At 42.7% G+C, this 23942-nt stretch overlaps 2 long non-coding RNA genes and 2 pseudogenes across 2 annotated transcripts; 2 read left to right on the forward strand and 2 right to left on the reverse strand.

Moving 5' to 3' along the window:
- The first annotated feature begins 3301 nt into the window (after nucleotides 1-3301).
- On the forward strand, nucleotides 3302-3786 carry LOC129057503 (protein CREG2-like; annotated as a pseudogene).
- A 21-nt stretch (nucleotides 3787-3807) lies between these two features.
- Nucleotides 3808-11894, forward strand: LOC134759384 (uncharacterized). Its single transcript, XR_010136168.1, has 2 exons — nucleotides 3808-4317; nucleotides 8521-11894. It is a non-coding gene; the product is annotated as an uncharacterized LOC134759384 (long non-coding RNA).
- Nucleotides 4654-11253, reverse strand: LOC129057506 (uncharacterized). Its single transcript, XR_008522085.2, has 3 exons — nucleotides 11133-11253; nucleotides 8058-8172; nucleotides 4654-5199 (listed from the first exon to the last, which is right to left on the reverse strand). It is a non-coding gene; the product is annotated as an uncharacterized LOC129057506 (long non-coding RNA).
- Nucleotides 11895-22724: 10830 nt separating the features above from the next.
- On the reverse strand, nucleotides 22725-23182 carry LOC129057504 (cytochrome c oxidase subunit 7B, mitochondrial-like; annotated as a pseudogene).
- Nucleotides 23183-23942: the final 760 nt, after the last annotated feature.

Raw genomic sequence — 23942 nt, forward strand, 5'->3', positions numbered from 1 at the left:
TTACATGTATTGATTGATGTCTCATGTCTCCCTAAAATGTATAAACTCCGGCTGTGCCCCGACCACCTTGGACACATGTCGTCAGGACTTTCTGAGGCTGTGTCATGGGAGCATCTTCAACCTTGGCAAAATAAACATCCTAAATTAACTGAGATGTGTCTCAGATTTTGATTTTGGGGGCCCAAGATATTTTCCTTTCACACATGCAATGGAATATTATTCACCTTTTAAAAAGAATAACATGGATGAATTTTGAACATCATGCTAAGTAAGGTAAGCCAGTCATAGAAGGACAAATACTGTATAATTCCACTTATATAAGGTATCTAAAATAGTCAAACTCATAGAAACAGAGAATAGAATGGCTGCTGCCAGGGGCTGGGGGAAGGGAAAATGGGGAGTTGCTGTTCAGTGGATAAAGAGTTTCAGTTATGCAAGGTAAAATTCTAGAGATTTGCTATAGAACAGTGTTCTTATAGTTAACAATGCTGTACTGTACACTTGTTAGGTAGATCTCATGTTACACTTTTTACCACATTTTTTTAAATGGGCAAAAGACATTAACAGGCATTTTATAAAAGATTTCGAACTGGGCAATAAATGCATGAAAAATGATCAACCATATTAGTCATTAGGTAAATGCAAATTAAAATAACAATGAGATACCATTGCTCATCCGCCAGATTTGGTTGGCATGGGAGGGTGCGGGGAATGGGCAAAAAAAACTAACGCTAATCTGTGTTGATGAGAATGTAGAGCTGTAACAGTAACTCTCACCTTCTGACAGTAGCAGTATAAACTGGTACAATCATTTTGAAAATAAGTTTGATTTTCAAATATATATATATATTTTCAATATATATATAAAAATATTCCTACCCATATCTTTACTACCTGGGATGCCTCTGCAAAATAGATCCCTAAATCTCTCCAGAAAGACACTATCTCTAGCTTTTCAAGGTTATTCAAACAGATTTGGATTCTGCAGGAAACCAGGAAATCCATGGAGAATTATCTTCCAAAATTTGAGTTTGAGGGATCTGTTGAATATTCAGGGGTAAATGGCCAAAACGAACAACAATTGCTGTCATTAATGGAGCATTTACTATGTTCTGGCACAAGTTGTGTGATGGGGTTTGAAGACTGATTATTGATCACCCTCTTAAATCCCCTCTGAGTGTGGAACTAATTTGGGAAATAAAACTCAAGAATCAGAAAGCGTAATAGAAGTAAAGCTAATGGGAAATTTTGACCAAATAGGATTCCTATTAGGTTCTGCAACTGAACTTACTCCCTTAGTCACAGACAGGGCGGGGCGACCTCTCACCTGCTGAAGGGGCAGGACAGCTCAGGCAAGACAGAAGAGAAGGGTGAACAGATCATTCAGAAAAGAATAGCTTTGCAGGGGCTGAGAAAAGCATGTTAAGCTTGCCTCTCGAAACTCATACATCATATGGGTCACTTCTCCCATGAGGAGGCAGGAGTAAGAAAATAGCCATGGCTGGGCGCGGTGGTTCAAGCCTGTAATCCCAGCACTTTGGGAGGCCGATGCGGGTGAATCATGAGGTCAATAGATCGAGACCATCCTGGCCAACATGGTGAAACCCCATCTCCACTAAAAATACAAAAATTCGCTGGGTGTGGTGGCGGGCGCCTGCAGTGCCAGGTACTCGGGGGACTGAGGCAGAAAAATCGCTTGAACCCGGGAGGCAGAGGTTGTAGTGTGCCATTGCGCTCCAACCTGGAGAAAGAGCGGGATTCTGTCTCAAAAAAGAAAGAAAGAGAGAAAGAGAGAAAGAAAGAAAGAGAAAGAAAGAAAGAGAGAAAGAACGAAAGAAAGAAAGAAAGAAAGAAAGAAAGAAAGAAAGAAAGAAAGAAAGAAAGAAAGAAAGAAGGAAAGAAAGAAAGAAAGGAAGGAAGGAAGGAAGGAAGGAAGGAAGGAAGGAAGGAAGGAAGGAGAGGGAGGCGGGGAGGGAGGGAGGGAAAAGAAAAGAAAACAGCCAAAAGCCTGCCATATTCCTCCGCATTTTTCCTTTCCAGGGCTTGGACCGGAGTTCTGATGACCTGGAATGAGGGGCTTGGCCAAGGCGGTATTTGTCCATGTGGCCTCGGTCAGTTTGTTTCAGCTTAAATGCAAATAATTTGATTCTGCTATTAGATGAACTGGCTGCGATGCCCTCCTGACACAGCAAAGTGTAAGGGTTATCGTCCTTGCAGAGAAAGAGAATGGGCATCAGATGGAATTGGTGCTAATCTTACCTCCACCATTTATTCAGTTTTCTCCTCTAATAAGATGATGATAACAATCCCTAGCTTGTGTCTAGCTAACTAAATACAGTCAGCCCTTCGTATCTGTGGGTTCCCAGCCAACCACAGGCTGAAAATATTTGAAGAACAAAAAAGCTGGACGCAGTGGTTCACACCTGTAATCCCAGCACTTTTGGAGGCTGAGGCAGGAGGATCACCTGAGCCTGGGAAGTTGAGGCTGCAGTGAGCTGTGATTGTGCCACTGCACTCCAGCCTGGGAGGACAGAGCAAGACCCTTCATCAGAAAAATAAAAAATAAAAAAGGGTGATTGCATCTGTGCTGAACATATATTGGCTTTCTTTCTTGTTCTATTCCCTAAACAATACAGTAAACAACAATTTACATAGTATTTACATTGTATTAGGCATTTTATAAGCAATTTAGATATTAAAGGAAGATGTGCATGGGTTATATGCAAATGCTGCACTATTTTTTTATAAGGGACTTCAGCATCTCTGGATTTTGGTATCCACGGGGGTCCTGGAACCAATACCCCTCGGATACCAAGGGACCACTGTAGAACGTTTGCTCCATGCCACACACTGTTCCAAGCCTCTTCAAATATTAATCGTTCAACCGTCCCATCCATCATCCTTAAGAGGTAGACATTATCTTTGTCACCTAATGAAGGAAATGGGCACAGACAGGTTAAGTAGCTTGGCAGGTCTCACAGCTGTTGAGCAGAGGCGTGTATTAAGCCGGGATTTGAACGCCCTCCCTCTGGCTGCGGAACCTGTGCCATCCTGCAGGAAACGAACCCATCCCGGGACCTGGCGCGCCAGGAGGACTCCGCAGGATGCGCGGCGTGTGCGTGGAACCTGGTATTCTGCAAGCCTGGACTTCTGAGCTTGGCGCGCGGCTGCAGGGATTCGCCGGGACTCGCGCCAGGGACCGCGCCCGGGGATCCTGCAGGGGTGGGAAGGAGGCGCGGGCTCCTTGCTTCCGCCGCAGGGGGGCGCTGCCGGGCTCCCCGGCACTAGCGCTACTGGCGGCCCCGGCGGCCGGGCGTGCCGCCTGCAAGATGTCCGTGCGCCGCGGCCGGCGGCCGGCGCGGCCGGGGACCCGCCTCTCCTGGCTGCTGTGCCGCAGCGCCCTGCTGTCCCCGGCCGCGGGCTACGTGATCGTGAGCTCCGTGTCCTGGGTCGTCACCAACGAGATGGACGAGGAGCTGGACAGCGCCTCCAGTGAGGAGGCTATGCCCGCGCTGCTGGAGGATTCGGGCAGCATCTGGCAGCAAAGCTTCCCCGCCTCGGCTCATAAGGAGGACGCGCACCTGCGGCCCCGGGCGGGCGCCGCCCGCGCCAGGCCGCCGCCCGCGCCAGGCCGCCCCCCGCGCCGCCCGGGATGTTCTCCTACCGGCGCGAGGGCGGCCAGGCGGCCGGTGCCCCCCGGGCTCTAGACTGCGCGCCGCCACCGCCCGCTCCCTGGCCCACGCCAGCGTCTGGGGCTGCCTGGCCACCGTGTCCGCCCACGAGAAGGTAAGCGCCCGGCGGGGAGCGCGAGGGTGCCTGGCATTCAGGCGGCGGCGGGGCGACGAGGACTGGGACGTGCTCGCGACCGCTCGGGACTGGGATCCGGGTCCACCAGACGTGCCCGGTGCGCTGGACGGGACCCTGGGCACTGTACATAATGGAAGGCGATGGTGCCTCCGTGAGCCTGGCGAAGTCGGGGCAGGGTCGGAGAGGGACATGAATAACCAGGCTTCCTGCCAGGTAGGGTTGAGTACCGAATCCCCACCTTGAGGTGGCCAGGCAGAGAGACGGACACCTAACCAGCGTCTGACCGAGACCTGGACCAAAGCAGCCACAGAGCCTTTGGAATCGCAGAGTAGGCGAGGACAGCCCTTCCCAGCGCAGGGCACAAACCCATAGACCTGAACTCCCCATCACCTTCTGACCTGGAGCTGAAGCGGGGATGGGGAGAGAGACAGCACCAGGGCTTCGATGGAAATCTGCATTTAAGAAAATGGAGTTCAAGATTTTTTCTGGAAAGGAGGCTCATTATGCAAAGTGTGTAAATGCTGGAATGAGCTATTCGCTGCACTTTTAATTGTTCAGTTCGCAAATGCTTTACTCACCTGTTAGACATGATTCCACCTAGAATGACATGGATAAGTAATGCAGATGTAACTTCCACGCCTCCAGAAGGCTTTTGGGGTTTTAAAGAGAGATGAAAGAGCTACAGGGCAGTAATGTGAACTCCTCTTTACTTCCTACAAAAAAAGAAATAATCTTTTATAGAAGGCATAGGACATTGGCCAGGTTCTTGCCCCAGCTCTGGGTCTCACCAAGAATGTAGATAAATTGAAAGGAAAAATTTTAAACCATGAGGTTGTTCCTTTCTTATTTAAATATGGTCGTTCCCTTGTTTCGTCAGCCATAGGCTTTGGGCCTGGGCAGGATCTGTAGCCCACAGCCTTTGAGTTCTTGACCTATCCTCTGAGATTTTTAGGGTTCAAAGTAGAAAGATTTGGTCCCCTGCTTCCAGTCCTATCTGGTACCCACTCCCTAATCTTTTCTGGCTAACCATTGTGCTTCCCAGTAATTATGTTTACCATTTTCTCACATAGGGATTAACAACATAGGCTCTGGACTCAGAGTGCCTAGGTTTAAATCTTGACTCCACCACCTCCTTAGTAGTTATTCAGTCTCTTTGTGCCTCAGTTTCTTCATTTGTAACTAACACCTATCTCAGAAGCCATGGGAAGGATTAAGGGATGTGATAGGAAGCACTCACTGACTCTTGGATATCATTATTTATGGTTGTTACTTGGTGTCTCTGCTGCATTTTGTTTATCGCTGCTGGTTCCGTGACTGTCCATCAGTGTGCCTTGTGCTTGTTCTGTAGATTTTATTTCACAGTCTCTTGGTTTTGGTGGGTGGCACACGGCCCTGAGAGGACGGGGACATGAGAAAGATTCTGAGCCCTTTAGTTGTCTCTAGTGCTACATCATGATTGTCATCATTGCTGTAAACCAAAAAGTATCTGAGACAAGTCTTATTCAATTTAGAACGTGTATTTTGCCAAAGTTAATGACACACCCATGACACAGCCTCAGGAGGTCCTGACAACATGCGCCCCGGGGTGGTCGGGGTACACCTTGCTTTTATACATTTCAGGGAGACATGAGACATCAATCAATATATGTAAGATGTACATTGGTTCGGTCCAGTAAGGCAGAACAATTCGAAGTAGGGGGTTTCCAGGCCAGAAGTAGATGAGAGACAAAAGGTTGCATTCTTTTGAGTCCTTGATCAGCCTTCCAATGAATACACAATTGTGTCTGGCTCAGTGAACCTACATTTTTACATGAACAATAGGGTAGAGGAAGCAATCAGTTATGCATTTGTCTCAGGTGAGCCTCAAAGGATGACTTTGAGTTGTGTCTGTCCTTTTTCCATAAGGAGTTTTCTTGTGGGCAAATGATGAGGGAGGGATGTAGGTTGTTATCTTTGTAGCTATCTTATTTAGCAATAAAACAGGAGGCAAATTTGCCTGACGTAGTTTCCAGCTTTATTCTGTTTCTGTCTTTTGCTTTCCTCCCCCCCTGCAACTTTTGGGCATGTATTTGTAGTCATCAGAGATTGAAATTCAAGTGTTTGTCCTATGTAGAATTGGTCCTTTTGCATAACTGCTAAAATTATGAAAATTAAATGAATACACCCCATACTTAATACAATTTTGTGGTCATGTACTTGACTTACTCTGTAGACTCACTCACTCACTTCATTTTTTAAACACCATATGGTATACATTTCTTTCATTTTTTTAAAAAATGGATTCAAAGGGAAGAATTCTAATCTCGTAATAGACCCTGGAAAACATTTTAAAGAATTTTTGTCTGATTAACTGTAGCTTTTAAAATCCTGATTTTTGGTTTCCTTGCCACATCATTTAATTGATAAATTATAAGTGTTGTTTGATATTTTTTAAAATGCATATATTCTAAGTTATGTATTAAATTATTTCAACATGGCCAGGCATGGTGGCTCACGCCTATATTCCCAGCACTTTAGGAAGCCAGAGTGGAAGGATTGCCTGAGCCCAGGATTTTGAGACCAGCCTGGACAACATGCCTAGACCCCATCCGTCAAAAAAAATAAACAAATTAGCCAGGCGTGGTGGCCCATACCTATAGTCCCAGCTACTCAGGAGGCTGAGGCTGCTGCAGTGAGCCATGACTGCCACTGCACTCCAGCTTGGGCAACAGAGTGAGACTCTGTCTCAAAAAACAAAAAATCTTTCAGCATGTTTCATATCTAAGCAAAGTCCATCCGGTTTACATAAGACATCTTCTTCTGTGATGTTCAAATATGCATTCATACAATACCCATATGCTACTGTTTATGAATTCATTTCCTCAGTGTCTTCAAACTCTTTTTTTATTCCTGATTTTTATGAGAAGTATTTCAATCTTTGAAATTCTCTTGAATTACTAGCATGATTGTTCCAGTTTTCCCTCATAGTTACCATCGTGTTTGGAGCTCTAAAAATATTTTGTTTCAGTTTACATGTTTCCTTCTATAAAGAGGAATTAAATGTAAATGTAAGATTAAAACAATGAAGCTGGGCATGGTGGCTCACACCTGTGATCCCAGCACTTTGAGATGCCAAGGCAGCAGATCACTTGAGATCAGCCTGGGCAACATGGTGAAACCCCATCTCTACTAAAAATACAAAAAAATTAGCCAGGCATGGTGGCGGGTGCCTGTAATCCCAGCTACTCATGAGACCAAGACAGGAGAATTGCTTGAACCTGAGAGGCAGAGGTTGCAGTGAGCCGAGATCGTGCCACTGCATTCCACCCTGGGCGACAGAGTGAGACTCTGTCTCAAAAAAAAAATAATATAAAAAAGATTAAAACTGGAAAGCTTGCTAAGGTAGTCTGTCTGAAAACAGGAATAATTTTTTTTCTTTTATCAAAAAAATGGCAGTTTTAATAGCTTTTGCTCTAAGATGACCTTGGGAGAAAAGCCGTAAAATAATTCCCAGTGTGGTGTTTTAAAATAGAAGATTTTTCGTTTTAAATATGTGTTTAGGAATTTCCTGTGTTACTAACATTGTCCTTTAAAATGATCTTGAAGCAAAGTCTAGTTTAATACAATGTTTAAATGCAGTAAAAATATCAGCAGATTTTATAATTTTTGTCATAGATAGCAATATACCACTAGATTTATTTCACAAATGCTACCTGAATATAATTTCACAGACAATGAACAAGTTACCAAGTTGTATATTTACTCAATTCAAAATTAAACACTGTGGATTTCAACAGTAATAAGCTCCTGTGGTTACCTGTTGGAAATGCATTACAGATGGTCAGGAGGCTCTCTGAAAAGTTGTCTTCTCCAGGACCATTTTAAAAATAAATTAATAATGTGTATTGCTCTAGCTTTTCAAAAGAATAGTTGAGTTCTTCAAATAGCTACAGCTTACAATACAACCACAGGTGATCTGGTTACATTTATGTTAAGAGTGATTAAAAACTTTCTTCCAACCTTTCTGTCAGATAACCAAAATAACCCCTTATAATTTAAAATTAATTAAACCTCATGGCTACCTAGTTTAAAGTACTAAGATCATGTTGCCTCCAATAAAGAAATCATTCACATTATAAAAATATGATTCTTTCCTTTAGATAAATTTATCTTTGAGGTATTCTAAAATGTGATTACCATCCTAGGCAATACGGCAGGACCCTGTCTCTACAAAAAAAATTTTTAAGTTAGCCAGGCATAGTAGTATGCACCTGTGTCCCAGCTGTTCAGGAGGCTGAGGTGGGAAGGATGGCTTGAGTCCAGGAGTTAGAGGCTGCAGCGAGCTGTGATCACCACTGCACTCCAGCCTGGGTGACAGTCGAGGCTCTGTTTCCAAAAAAAAAAAAAAAAAAGTGATTGACTGTATTTAAGTAAATTATATTTACATTAGATTTCCTATTTACTTAGTACTGAATGAAATGTAATCTACAGTCTATGTTACACAGATGGATGTATAGAACAAATTTATAGGACTTTTTTTTCAAATGATACTAAATTTTTATATGTATATCACAATAAGAATTGAGGTTAGAATTATGGTTTTTTACTAACATGAATATAATATCATCACCTAGTGGCCTTCGTTTAGTTCGGTACAATTACTTCACATCATTTATATATCTTTGTTGAATATGTTTCCACTAATTTCTTTTTTTTTATAATTATTATCTTTAGGAATAAGTTTGTGGAGTTCGACATGAAGCCAGTCTGTAAGAAGTGCTATGAGAAATTTCCATTGGAGCTGAAGAAAAGACTTAAGAAACTAGCTGAGACCTTAGGAAGGAAATAAGTTCCTTTATTTTTTCTTTTCTATGTAAGATAAGAGATTACCAACATTACTTGTCTTGATCTACCCATATTTAAAGCTATATCTCAAAGCAGGTGAGAGAGAAGAGGACCTGTATGAATGGTTTTATGTCATTTTTTTAATTAAAAAGAAAAATTCATATAATCGTGTTTAAAACACAGATGAAGTCAGTATTTGCCTTTGTTAACCCTTATCCATTTGTTGACATGTAGACTGTCTACAAAAAAAAACCACGTGGTTAAATGTTAAATTTTAATTAAGGCCCCCCAAAATTACATATGACTTTTTAAAATGAAGGGAGCCACCTTTTACATGACTCAGGTGAAAAAACAGTATAAACATTAATTTACTTTGTATTCAAAAGAAAATTCCAACTGCTGTTGGGGAAGGACACAGAAAAGAAAAATAACCACCCAAGAAAAACAAAAACAAGAAAAACAAATCTTATACAATCTTTAGTATATTTATCAAACTAGTAGCTATAAAGTGAATATGCACATTGCTAAGACAGAAAACAAGTGTAATTCAGAACTACTTGATTCTTTTTTAGTTAAATGCAATAATTATTATGCTTAGTTTTATAACCTGCTCTCCTTGTGAATTCTTCCTTCAAATGATTACTTAACACAGTAGTAATAGCTAGCTAGTAGGATGTCTTTTAAATTTTTGTGCAAAAAAATTTCTACCAGGTATTTGGAAATATACTTTACAATATTGGAAAATGAAGTATTTTTAATGTATTACAGCAATTATGTTTCTAAGCTTAATGTTAAGCATGTAGTCTTAGAATAGGACATGAAATTAAGTTGTATGTAGCTTGGAATGTATTGCTTCAGAAAACTGAATGTGTATGTCGGTCATATTGCCTTTATAACCATGCTAATATCTATGCTTTATACATACTCAAACTCGCCTTGCCTTAAAAAAATACATACTACATACTTAAATCAGAAATTCTAGCCATCTCACAGAATACCAACTAAAACTAAGTGCATTGAGATCTGAGATTGGGAAACCCAGATTCATTTACCACAGCTGTAATTAAGTTTTTAGAAACTCTATTCTCCTCTTTTTGGGGAAATCCATTGAAGTTAATTTCTGTTATCTTATTAGAAGAAAATGATGTTGATATGTTTCAGATTTTCCATTTCAAATCTTATAATTAATTGGATTTATTTACTATAAGTAGGAGGTATAAATGACACTCTTAAATTGGAAGGAGGGGTGTTTTAGTGTCTGTTTTAGGTCAAAATTAGTGATTCTATTTTTATCAAAAGTTTTATCCTGAAGTTTCAGGACCACTCTTCCTTAATAAACTTGTTAATGGAAAGCAAGCTTTATGAACATTTAAAAATGTTGCTGCTGCTTTGTTACTTAAAAAGAAAGTTGCCAAGAGAGACTTCTTAGGGAAAATATTTTTTTTTCCAAAAATTGCTGAAATATTGTTTTCCCATTTTTAAAAAGTCTCAGGTTATTACCACTCTGCCATTAAATATTTGTATGCCTGCATTTTTAAAAATTCTGTGCATGTACTTTATAGAGTACATTCTATTTCTGTTTTCAGATACCCTACAACCAATTTTTTTAGTAATCTTTCAGAATAAAAATTATCATAAATGATTGAAAATAATCATCACATAGTTTAAGATTGTATGTGTTCAGTAGTTTAAAACAATCTTTGCATTTGACCGCAAGAATCAAAGTCCCTTCAGTGTGCCTTTGTCAGCTAATATGTGACCAGCAATGACAAACTTGGGAGTATTTATTAAATGTTATACTATGAATATAGGCAACATAGGACAGGGTTTGCAGTATAGAGTCTTGATGCTAAATTCTCATACACCTCTACATGAGAAATATGGAGGAGAAAAACAAGCATTTACATATATTCTTCATCACTTTGAAGATGCATGGCCTGAACTCGACTGCTTGTGTTTGTTTACATATCAGGCATAGCCAGGCATCTCCTGTAGCCAGAGGTTCCATTGCTGTCTTTGCTCAGTCCTCTTTTAAAATATGAATTAGTGGACAGGTGCGGTGGCTCACACCTGTAATCCCAGCACTTTGGGAGGTTGAGGCAGGTGGATCACGAGGTCAGGAGATCAAGATCATCCTGGCTAACACCAAAACCCCATCACTACTACAAAAAAATTAGCCGGGCGTGGTGGCGGGCACCTGTAGTCCCAGCTACTCAGGAGGCTGAGGCAGGAGAATGGCAGGAACCCGGGAGGCAGAGCTTGCAGTGAGCCAAGATTGCGCCACTGCACTCCAGCCTGGGCAACAGAGCAAGACTCCATCTCAAAAAAAATAAAAATAAAAAATAAAAATAAACTATGCATGAGTATTTTCTAGAAATTCAACTTGCTAAGCCTGTAATACTTAAGGGTAGTTTATCTAGATACAGTACTTTCTTCCCTGATAAGTAGTATCATTGGAGCCCTTAGGTATAGGAGAAGAGGAAGAAGTTTAAAAAGTGTACCTGGGCTGGGTGTGGTGGCTGACTCCTGTAATCCCAGCACTTTGGGAGGCTGAGAGGGGCAGATCATGAGGTCCGGAGATCGAGACTTTCCCGGCTAACACGGTGAAACCCCGTCTCTACTAAAAATACAAAAAAACATTAGCCAGGCGTGGTGGCGGGCACCTGTAGTCCCAGCTACTCGGGAGGCTGAGGCAGGAGAATGGCTTGAACCCAGGAGACGGATCTTGGCAGTGAGCCGAGATCGCGCCACTGCACTCCAGCCTGGGCGACAGAGCAAGACTCCGTCTCAAAAAAAAAAAAAAAAACTGTTTAAGTGGATTAAAAGAGAAACTTGGTCTAGTTCATAATATTTTTAATAGGGCTTTCCCTGGCTGCTGGAAAACTTAGGCCAGTAAGCATCTCTTTGTTTAAAGTCCTACAAGACAATTTGAAATAATTCATTGTTCATGCCAAAATTCTAAGTACTGTTTTTCTTAGCAAGTGTAATATAATCGGGAAAAATGGGTACAAGTAAAACATTCTTTGGATCATACTCAAAGCCTTATTAGCACTGCACCTGAATAATAGGTAATTTGCCTCACTCATTTGCCAAAGTAGCCATTTCTAAGTTAAGGAAGTTTTTAGGTAGGCTCATAGCCTTGTGTTTCATTTTAGATTGTAAGCTCAATGGCAGGGATACTATATCGATAATTATGTTTTCATACAGCAACCATCACAGTATATTCTTGGTGCTTAATAAATGTTAATAATTGTTAACAATAACCTGTTGTATATTGTTTAATTTGAATGGTATATATGTGAAATACATATGAAAATTGAAGTATTCATGAATATATAATAGAAACAAGTAAATGAATAAAATGACCTGGTTACTATAGATAAGCCAAATTTTGAACCATTTAGAACAATGGTGTAGTCTTCCCTCTATTCAATGTAAATGCTGGGTTTTTTTTTTTATTTTTCTTATTCTTAAGAAAGGAGATAACAGGCCAGGCACAGTGGCTCACACCTGTAATCCCAGCACTTTGGGAGGCCGAGGCCAGTGGATCACTTGAGGTCAGGAGTTTGAGACCAGCCTGGCCAACACAGTGAAACCTCATCTCTACTAAAGATACAAAAATTAGTAGGGCGTGGTGGTGTGCACCTGTAGTCCCAGCTACTTGGGAGGCTGAGGCAGTAGAATCACTTGAATCCAGGAGGCAGAGGTTTCAGTGAGCTGAGACTGTGCCATTGCACTCCAGCCTGGGTGACAGAGTAAGAAAGACTCCATCTCAAAAAAAAAAAAAAAAAGAAAGGAGATATACAGCTTAATAAACAATTCAGCAGGCCCTGAGTCACTGTGCGCAGTGTGTTGTTAAGACACCCACTACCAGGGCATTCCTCTTCCAGGGCTTGGTCCGCCTGGCTCTGCATCCACCTTAAATGTAGAGAATCCTGGGGGCTCTGTCTGAGTCTTGCATTCCATTTCCTTCCCTGTGGAGGTGAGACAGGTCATCACATCTCCCTGTGGGAAGTGTTGGATGGGGTGAGCACAGAGCATGCTAGACCATAGTGGCAGGAGCCCAGGGAGGGGAGGAGAGGGGAGGCTTCCTAGAGGAGCTGGATCTTGAGAGATGAACAGAAGTTGGCCAGGTGGGGAAGGAGGATAGGGAGTGGGCATCCCAGGCCACGGCAGAAGGACTGCTTGAGCCCAGGAGTTCCAAGACAAGCCTGGGCAACATAGCAAGACCCCAGTTCTACAAAAATTAAAAACTAGGCAGGTGTGGTGGTGAGACCCCGTCTCTACAAAAAATCAAAAAGTTAGGCATGGTGGCACATGCCTATGGTGACCAGCTACTCTGGAGGCTGAGGATGGCTTGAGCCCAGGTCAAGGCTGCAGTGAGCTATGATCGCACTGCTGCACTCCAGCCTGGGTGACAGCGAGACCCTGTCTGAAGAAAAAATTAAAAAAATCTACTTGGGAAATACTTATAATAGTAAAAGCAGGATCTAAAATACTATACATGATCATAAGTATGTGCAAAATGGCCTTTTGAAAAGATGGAGGGAATATATTGAAATGTTATGGAAATGGTTTTTAAATTTTTTGTTTGGAGCTTTTTTTTTTGTAGAGAAAGGGGACTCTTCAGATTGTGTTTTCAGCTTGCCAAAATTCTATAATAATAGGAAATGGTAACTTTATTTTTTGAACGTGCTCTGTTAAATCAAATGCATATGCTACAATATTGTTTTCATAATTTTTTGGCAAAATTTTCCCCACAGATGGAGCCATGCTGAGCTTTAGCTGCTTTTAAGCAGCTCCTGTCTTAATTATCACAAATTCTAACTTAGTAGAGTTAAAAGTAAAGCCTTCACTCTAATGAGCCAGTCACCCTGCCTGGTAAAATTTTAGATCTCAGAAGCCATTTACCCTTGCAATAAAAATTAGTGACATTCTGGCCAGGCGAGATGGCTCACACCTGTAATCCCAGCACTTTGGGAGGCCGAGGCAGGCAGATCACCTGAGGTCGGGAATTCGAGACTAGCCTGACCAATATGGAGAAACCCTGTTTCTACTAAAAATACAAAATTAGCCAGGCATGGTGGCACATGCCTGTAATCCCAGCTATTTGGGAGGTTGAGTCAGGAGAATCGCTTGAACCCGGGAGGCGGAGATTGCAGAGAGCCGAGATCGCACCATTGCGCTCCAGCCTGGGCAACAAGAGTGAAACTCTGTCTCAAAAAAAAAAAGAACAACTAGAGCAGTGGTCCCTAAGTGAAGCTTCCTCTGTATTTACAACCTCTCCTTATCACTTGCATCACCATCTGCCTCCTGTCAAATCATCGGGGGCATCAGATTCTTATAGGGGTACAAACCCTATTGTGAACTGTGCATGTGAGGGATCTAGGTTGGGTGCTCCTTATGAGAATCTGATGTCTGATGATCTGTCACTGTCTCCCATCACCCTCAGACGGGACCATCTAGTTGCGGGAAAACAAGCTCAGGACCCCCACAGATTCTACCTTATAGTGAGTTGTGTAATTATTATATATTACAATGTAATAATAGAAGTAAAGTACACAATAAAGGTAATATGCTTGAATCATCCTGAAACCATCTCCACCACCACCAACTGTGGAAAAATTGCTTTCCATGAAACTGGTCCATGGTGCCAAAAAGGTTGAGGACCACAAAAAAAAGAAGTGCATCAGAGGCCAGGCACGGTGGCTCACACCTGTAGTCCCAGCCCTTTGGGAGGCCTAGGCAGGCAGATGGCTTGAGTCCAGGAGTTCAAAACCAGCCTGAGCAACACAATGAAACCCCATCTCTACTAAAAATACAAAAAATTAGCCAGGTGTGGTAGCATGCACCTGTAGTCCCAGCTACTCGGGAGGCTGAGGTGGAAGAATCCCCTGAGCCCAGGACGTTGAGGCTGCCGTGAGCCATGATCATACCACTGTACTCCAGCCTGGGCGACAAAGTGAGACCTTTCTAAAAAAAAAGAAAAATCATCAGCATATAACGTGGTAAGAATCAATGTTAGAAATATGAATGGGAGGCCAGGCATGGTAGCTCATGCCTGTAATCCCAGCACTTTGAGAGGCCGAGGCAGGCAGATCATCTGAGATCAGGAGTTCAAGACCAGCCTCACCAATATGGTGAAATCCCGTCTCTACTAAAAATACAAAAATTAGCTGGGTGTGGTGGTGGGCACCTGTAGTCCCAACTACTCAGGAGGCTGAGGCAAGAGAATCGCTTGAAACCAGGAGGCAGAGGTTGCAGTGAGCTGCAATTGCACCAGTGCACTCCAGCCTGGGTGACAGAGCGAGACTCCATCTCAAAAAAAAAAAAAAAAAAAAAAAAAAAAAAATATATATATATATATATATATATATATATATATATATATATGAATGGGATACAGAGATTGCTCAGAGAGACTGGGTGATTGTAGGGCATCTGCAAAGATTTCCCAAAGGTGGTGATGGCTGCACTGGGGTTTGAAAGACATGGAAGCAGCTTTCCAGAGGGAGAAAGGGGAAAGGGCGGAGGGTGGGGCGGAGGGGTGAGTGGGCTTTTTAGGCAAAGAGACCCACCTGTAAGAAGAGCCTGGTGTGATAAGAGAATGGTGAGAATTCCCATTTAGTTGAGATTAAGCTCTGGTGCGAGAGATGAAGTTGGAGATGGGTGGCTAACATGGACCTATGCCTAGCACAGCACCTGACATGGCAGAGGCAGTCAATAAATATCTGCTGATTGATTAATTGTCAGACATTGGTTGGCTTTTGGGATACTGACAACACAGTGTCTTGTCAGCTAAGAATCAGATCCTGGATGGTGGAGGTTTCATCAAAGCCATTCTACCATACAGAGTCCTGCCAAGCCTCTCCAGGCAAGAGCCCTTTATCCCACCGTACTATTGCAACCACAAAAAAGGGAATAATACAAGGAAAGATAGGACATAATAGATGATTGATGCCAGAGGAACGGGATAGTAATGTGATAGGAACTCCAAGGATAGAAAAAGCGAACACTCTGTAATAGAGTGGTCAAGGAAGTTTTCCCAAAGGGGCAGGACTTGAGCTTGGCTTTGAACAATAAGGGAAAAAAGTGAAGGGAAAACCCACAGAAGGGGAGAAATTAGCTGCAAACTATCTATCTGATAAGGGATTAATAACCAAAAGATAGAGTGCGCGCTGTGGCTTATGCCTATATTCCCAGCACTTTGGGAGGCTGAGGTGGGCAGATCACAAGGTCAGGAGTTCAAGAACAGCCTGGCCAACATGGGGAAAACCTGTCTGTACTAAAAATAGAAAAGTTACCCAGACGTGGTGGTACACACCTGTAACCTCAGCTACTCGGGAGGCTGAGGCAGGAGAATCGCTTGAACTCAGGAGGCGGAGGTTGCAGTGAGCCAAGATTGTGCCATTGCACACCAGCCTAGGCAATAAAGTGAGACTCCATCTCAAAATATAATAATAATAATAAGGGGAAAACTCAGAGATGGAATTACATGCACCAGGTGTAGTGTGAGCAAAGGATTAACTTCCCGATACATTCTTGTTTCCCATATAGCTATCAAGGTCATCTTTTAGTAATGAATTAAGTTCTTTTCCAATTCAAAATTTGTCTGCATCTTTACCCAAATATCCAGATCTGATACTCTAGGCTTGGGCTAATATAGTGGGGTGCAGGAGGCTTAGGTTAAGGTTTAAAGTTCCAAGGGCTGAACCGGAATAAACGGTGTATTTATCAAGGGAAGAGCAAGGCAAAACCAACAAGTCCAAACCATGGAGGTCTCAACCGAGGTGAGGGGAAAAGTTAGGGAGCCTTAGGAAAGCTCTGAGGAGGGACCCCAATTAGGGGGACAGTAGTTAGGGTATGAGGTTTGTGAGATCAGGACTAGAATTGCTGCAAAAGACCCTATGACTGGGTGGCAGCAGCACGTTGTGGAGATAAGCCTGCTTCCTCAGCCTCTTCCTCTTGTCAGAACCCTTTGCCTCTCCCTACACACACACGCACACACACATGCATGCACCATGCTACAGAAACCTTTCTCAGTCTTGACATTCTCTCAAATTATGTGTTGGTCTTCCCTTCATCTTCAGATTCTTTAAAGAGTAATCAAAGTTCCCACTTCTAGCATGATGAAGTGAGGAGGTCAACAAATCTTTCCAAAAGGTAGCTGGACAAACCATTTAGCATTCTGTAATTTTACCAAAGGCACAGCACAAATGGGGATGTGTTTAAGAATGAAAGCTGGCCGGGCATGGTGGCTCATGCCTGTAACCACAGCACTTTGGGAGGCTGAAGCAGAAGGACCACTTGAGCTCAGGAGTTCAAAAACAGCCTGGGTAATGTGGTGAGACCCCCGTCTCTACAAAAAAAATCAAAAAAGGCATGGTGGTGCACACTTGTGGTCCCAGCTACATGGGAGCCTAAGACAGGAGAATCATTTGAGCCCAGGAGATTGAGGATGCAGTGAGCTGTGATCACACCACTGCACTCCAACCTGAGCAACAGAGTGAGACAGACCCTGTCTCAAAAGAAAAAAAAAAGAATTAAAGTGAGCCTTGGATAAGACCAGCCTGTGTCCGTGGCATCTTTGCCCAGGCTGCTACCCCCATTTACCCCAGCTGTTGATAACACACACAGTGGCCCCCAGCAGGGCAGCCTGTGGAAATAAGCTCCCCTGCCACCTCGCTGCAGGAGCTAGAGGCAAGAGTGAGGAAGGTTTTAATTTGCAGCATGGCTAGTTAAGGTGGTCATATCAGTGACCAGGAGGAAGAAAGGCCACTGACTCCTAGCCTGAGGCTCTGGGCCTTTGGAGACAAGCAAATGACCTGCAGATTAGTCAGGGATGTAAGAGGGAGCTCCAGGAGGTGGGAGAGCCAGAGGGAGCTTAGTAAACTCCACACTATCCAAACGGACTGAAGGCTCATAGCTGGCAGAGATTAGAGCAAACCCAAGCCATGTCCATATGCCCAGGGCACACAGCCTGTGTCTGTGCCGGTGCCAGTGTTAGGAAGTAAAAGCCAGAACACCCTTGCAAATGGCCCGGGCAAACGGCCCGGGGCAATCTATGTGCCATTGCACATAGATCCAGCAGCAGATGGTGGAAGCCATATTGGCTTTAACTGATGTTTGACTGACAAACTATGCAGACAAGAAGCAACCTCTAGGAAGCCAGTCTGAAAAATTAAGGCAAACAAATGCCAACAATAAAACTGAGCAATGACCTGAGTGAGTGCACACTGTGGAGGAGACAGGCTTCCTGCATGGAGTCCAGCCGGGAGACAGTACGGAATGCATGGAGCAGCTATTGGAAGACATTGAAAACTAAATAGTTGCAGGCAGCTTTCCCAAGAAGACCAGAACTTGAAGTACCACCAAACCAGTGGTGAGATAACCATGTTTCCCCTATGGTATCCCCTGACTAACCTGGCAGTGGGCACCAGGGTGTAGATAGAAAGAGCTGCAGAAGACGCTCTCTATTTCTGGCTCAAGTAACAGGAAAAGGGTCTCCTAACATTCCGAGGGAATCCAGAAGTTCGTTCCTCCCCATTTTTCTTTTCCCTGTTCTCTCATACCTCAGCCCACAAGCAGTCCCACCGTGGCACTAGCACCAGCCCCAAGAGGAGCCCAGGAGCCAAGATGCAGGAGGAACCTTCTCCAATTGACAGAGCTGTGGTCCCAAGAGGGCAGAAACAATCCGTGTTGCTTCCCTTCCAATTCAGACCTCCCACTGCTTGGCTTCAGATGTAGAAATGCATGGTAGAGCCAGATAACGAAAGCCTGTTTTCTGCTTGGAAGACTAAAAAGAGAAGCCTCAGCAAATGAAAGCAACAGGGTAATTACTGAGAGAGAGTTAATCAGTGAAGCAACCCCATTAACTTGTCTACAAACCCCAGGGCTCATTCTTGAGCTGCTCCTGCATAGATCTGGTCCTGTTCAACACACCAAAGATTGACAGCTGAACTGAGAGACCATCACCCACAGACACAACTGGCCACTGGGTAGTGCACAAGTCAGACAGAACTGAATAGTCCTGGGAAGATTTTGGACACTGAACTGACTTTGGAACCAGACTGCAGAATGGAGGGGTGGGAACTTGTGGCTTGAACCTAATCAGGTAGATTGCCTGGCCAAAATGAAAATACCTCTAATCTCCATAGGATTTAATTTCATTCAATGATTTTTTTTTTTTTAGTAAATTTGCAATGTTTTACAGCCATCCCCAAAATCTAATTCCAAAATATCTCTATCACCCCAACGAGAGACTCCATTCACTTTGGCAGTCACATGCACTCCCAGTTTTCCCCTCCGCCCATCCCTTGGCAATCACTAGTCTACTCTCTGTGTCTTTGAGTTTGCCTACTCTGGATATTTCATATACATTAAATGATATACAAGGTTATGTGATTGGCTCCTTTCATTTAGAATAATGTTTTCAAGGCTGATTCATGTTGTAGTATGCATTGGTACTTCATTATTTTTTATGTAAGGGTAATATTCTATCGTATGGCTATACCACATTTTTCTTTGAGACAGAGATCTCACTATGTCACCTAGGCTGGAGTAGAGTGGCTCTTCACAGGCCTGATCACAGCTCCTGCACAGATCAAGGAGCATCACTGCAGCTGCAAACTGCAGCTTCAAACTCTCAGGCTCAAGCGACCCTCCTGCTTCAACCTCCCCAGTGGCTGGGACTACAGGCATGTGTGTCTGTGCCCAATAATACCACATTTTAAAAGTCCATCTTCAGTAGATGGAAATTTGGATTGTTTCCACCTTTTACTAATAAAAATAGTACTGCTATAAACATTCATGTATAGGTTTGCTTTTGTTTTCATTTTTTCTTTTTTGTAGAGATGGGGGTCTTGCTGTGTTGCTCAGGCTGGTCTCGAATTCCTGGACTCAAGTGATCTTCCCATCGAAAACTCCCAAAGTGCTGGGGTTACAGGCATGAGCCACCATGCCTGGCCTGTATACAAGTTTTTGTGTAGACATGTTTACATCCAATTAATGAACACAGGATGCCTTTCCATTGATTTAGCTCTTCTTTAATTTCTTTCAACAGTGTTGTGTAGTTTCCAGTTTACAAGTCTTACACTTTTGGATTAAATTTATTCATAATTATTTTATTATTTTTGATAATATTATAAATGGAAATGTTTACTTAATTTTACTTGAATTGTTCATTGCTAGTGTATAAGTAGGCAACTCATTTTTTTAATTGACCTTGTATGGTACAATCTCTGAACTCATGTATTATCACTGATAGTTTAGGTCTTTTTTTTTGAGGTTTCACTAGGGTTTTCTATATATAAGATCATGTCATCTAGAATAGAGATAGTTTTATTTATTCTATTCCTATTTCAATAGTTTTTGTTTGCATTTCTTGCCTAATTGCCCTGGCTAGAACATCCAGTACAGTGTTGAATAAAAGTGAAGAAAGAAGGAATCCTTGTAAGTCAATTTTTTTTTTTTTTTTTTGACACGGAGTCTCACACTTTGGCCCAGGCTGGAGTGCATTGGCATGATCTCGGCTCACGGCAACCTCCACCTCCCAGGTTCAAGCAATTCTCCTACCTGAGCCTCCTGAGTAGCTGGGATTACTGGTGCCCACCACCACACCTGGCTTATTTTTTGTATTTTTATTAGAGACGGGGTTTCACTATGTTGACCAGGCTGGTCTCGAACTCCTGACCTCGTGATCTGCCCACCTTGGCCTCCCAAAGTGCTGGGATTACAAGCACTTTGTAAGCCACTGCGCCCAGCCATAAGTCAGTTTTTATACCCCTTCTTTCATCCCTGATTTTAGTAATTAGAGTCTTTCTTTTTTCTTGGTCAATCTCAAAAAAAAAAAAAAAGTTCATGAATTTTAAAACTTTTTCTAGGCCAGGCATGGTGGCTCACTCCTGTAATCCCAGCACTTTCAGAGGCTGAGGCAGGCTGATCACAAGGTCAGGAGATTGAGACTATCCTGGCTAACACGATGAAACACCATCTCTACTAAAAAAATACAAAAAAAAAAAAATTAGCCGGGTGTGGTGGTGGGTGCCTGTAGTCCCAGCTACTCAGGAGGCTGAGGCAGGAGAATGGCATGAAACCAGGAGGCTGAGCTTGCACTGAGCCAAGATCGCACCACTGCACTCCAGCCTGGGTGACAGAGCGAGACTCCATCTCAAAAAAAAAAAAAAATTTTTTTCAAAACACCAACTTTTGCCTTTGTTGGTTTTCTCTACTCTTTAAAAATGATTTTTAAAAGAATTAATAGTGGTTAGAAAAAAGATTTACCAACTTAACGTGTTTTTTTTTTTGAACCAGAGTTTCACTCTTGTTGCCCAGGCTAGAGTGTACTGGTACGATCTCCACTCACTGCAACCTCCACCTCCAGAGTTCAAACGATTCTCCTGCCACAGCCTCCTGAGTAGCTGGGATTACAGGCATGTGCCACCATGCCCTGCTAATTTTGTATTTTTAGTAGAGACAGAGTTTCTCCATGTTGGTCAGGCTGGTCTCCAACTCCCAACCACAGGTGAATGCCCGCTTCGGCCTCCCAAAGTGCTAGGATTATAGGCGTGAGCCACCACACCCAGCCCAACTTAACCTTTTTTTTTTTTGAGATGGAGTCTGTCACCCAGGCTGGAGTGCGGTGGCATGATCTCGGCTCACTGCAAGCTTGCCTCCCGGGTTCACGCCATTCTTATGCCTCAGCCTCCCGAGTAGCTGGGACTACAGGTGCCCGCCACCATGTCTGGCTAATTTTATTTTATTTTTGTATTTTTTAGTAGAGATGGGGTTTCACATTGTTAACCAGGATAGTCTTGATCTCCTGACCTCGTGATCAGCCCACCTCGACCTCCCAAAGTGCTGGGATTACAGGCATGAGCCACCACACCCGGCCCAACTTAACCATTTTTAAGTGTGCAGTGCAGTAGCCTTATGTTGTTGTGCAATATATCTCCAGAACGTTTTCATCTTTTATTTCTATTTATTTATTTATTTATTTATTATTTTGAGACACGATCTCGTTGTCACCCAGGATGGAATGCAGTGGTGCAATTATAGGTCTCTGCAACTTCAAACTCTTGCGCTCAATCAATCCTCCTGCCTCAGCCTCCCAAGTAGCTGAGTACTACAGGTGTGCACTACTGAGCTGGGTTAATTTTTTTTTTTTTTTTTTTTTTTTTTTTTTGTAGAGAGAGAGTCTTGCTTTGTTGCCTAAGCTGTTCTTAAACTCCTAGCTTCAAGCAATCCTCCCACCTCGGCCTCCCAAAGTGCTGGGATTACAGGCGTGAGCCACCACTTGGCCCAACTTTATCTTTTAAAACTTGAACATCTATGCCCATGAAACAACTACTCTCCATTTCCTCCTCTCCCTAGTTTCTGGTGACCACCATTTGATTTGCTGTTTCTGTGAATTTGACTACTTTAGATACCTCATATAAGTGGAAGCATACAGTATTTGTATTTTTGTGACTGGCTTATTCCACTTAGCATGATGTCCTCAAGGTTCTTCCATGTTATAGCACGTAACAGAATTCCTTTCCTTTTTAAGGCTGAGTAATACTCCCTTATTTGTATACACCACATTTTGTTTATCCACTCATCTGTTGATGGATATTTAGGCTGCTTCTGCATGTTGGCTATTGTGAATAATACTGCTATAAATCAAATAGCAAATATCTCTTAAAGTGCAATGTGCAAATATCTCTTAAAGACCCTATTCTCAATTCTTTTGGATATATGTCCAGAAATGCATATGGCAATTCTATTTTTATTTTTCTGAGAACCCATCAGATTGTTTTTGGTAGTAGCTACACCATTTTGCATTGCACAAAAGCTCCAGTTTCTGTGCATCCTCTTTAACACTTGTGATTTTCTGCTTTTTTGATAGTAGACATCCTAATGGGTGTAAGATAATATTTCCTTGTGATTTTGATTTCCATTTCTCTAATGATGATTAGCAATGTTGAGCATTTTTTGTTTTGTTTTGTTTTTGTTTTTGTTTTGAGACACAGTCTCACTCTGTCACTCAGGCTGGAGTACAGTGTTGCGATCTTGGCTCACTGAAACCTCTGCCTCCTGAGTTCAAGCTATTCTGTGCCTGTGCCTCCCAAGTAGCTGGGATTACAGGTGCCTGCCACTATGCCCAGCTAAGTTTTGTATTTTTTTTTGAAGGTTTCAAAATGTACTTTATTTCTTCAATAATGCCATAACTTAATGGGTACACAGTGTTTTAACTTGGTATCAATTATGAGCTGTTTTTTAAACAATTCATTATTATACCAGCTGGGATGATTACTGATCTCTCCGTTCCTTTGGGGTGACTCTGCCAGCAGGGTCCAGGTTCCATTCTATTCTGATTTGTGTTGCTACATATGTCCATATAGCAATACAGAAAGTGGCTCCACTATCTAATACAGCATTATCGTATTGTCATGAAAATCAGGTGAACTTTTCTGGTGGCTCTGCCTTGCCATTGTTTGCTGAATGCTTTCATCTTGGAGATGACTTAGTGCATTTTTTGACCAGTGAAACATCGTGAAGGTGAAGATCGAACTGTGGGAATGCAGCTGCTGCTTTGGTGCAAATTCCAATTTTTGTATTTTTAATAAAGATGGGGTTTTGCCACGTTGGCCAGGCTGGTCTTGAGCTACTGACCTCAAGTGATCCACCACGCCTTGGCCTCCCAAAATGCTGGAATTACAGGCATGAGCCACCGCACCCAGCCTAAGCATCTTTTCTTATGCTTTTTATACATTTCTGTATCATCCTTAGAAAATTGTCTAGTCCAGCCTTTCGCTCACTTGTTTGCTGTTGTTGAGGTCTCTATTGTTTTTCTAGTTTCTATTTCACTAATTCCAGCTTTGACCTTTATGTCCTTCCTTCTGCTTGCCTTAAGCACAGTTTGCTCTTTTTTTTCCCCAGGCTATTGATTTGAGATCATTTTTTTAAGTCCACTGATATTCAAGGTAATTATTGATAGGTAAAGATTACTACTGTCATTTAAAAAATTGTTTTCCTGGCTGGGCGTGGTGGCTCACGCCTGTGATCCCAGCACTTTGGGAGGCCGAGGCGGGTGGATCACCTGAGGTCAGGAGTTCAAGACCAGCCTGACCAACATGAAGAAACCCCGTCTCTACTAAAAATACAAAATTAGCCAGGTGTGGTGGCACATGCCTGTAACCCCAGCTATTCAGGAGGCTGAGGTAGGAGAATCACTTGAAATCAGTGGGGGGAGGTTGTCGTGAGCCAAGATCATGCCATTGCACTCCAGCCTGGGCAACGAGTGAAACTTCATCTCAAAAAAAAAAAAAAAG

The sequence above is a fragment of the Pongo abelii genome, chromosome 12 (genome assembly GCF_028885655.2).
Source record: "Pongo abelii isolate AG06213 chromosome 12, NHGRI_mPonAbe1-v2.0_pri, whole genome shotgun sequence".
NCBI classification, from domain to species: domain Eukaryota; kingdom Metazoa; phylum Chordata; class Mammalia; order Primates; family Hominidae; genus Pongo; species Pongo abelii.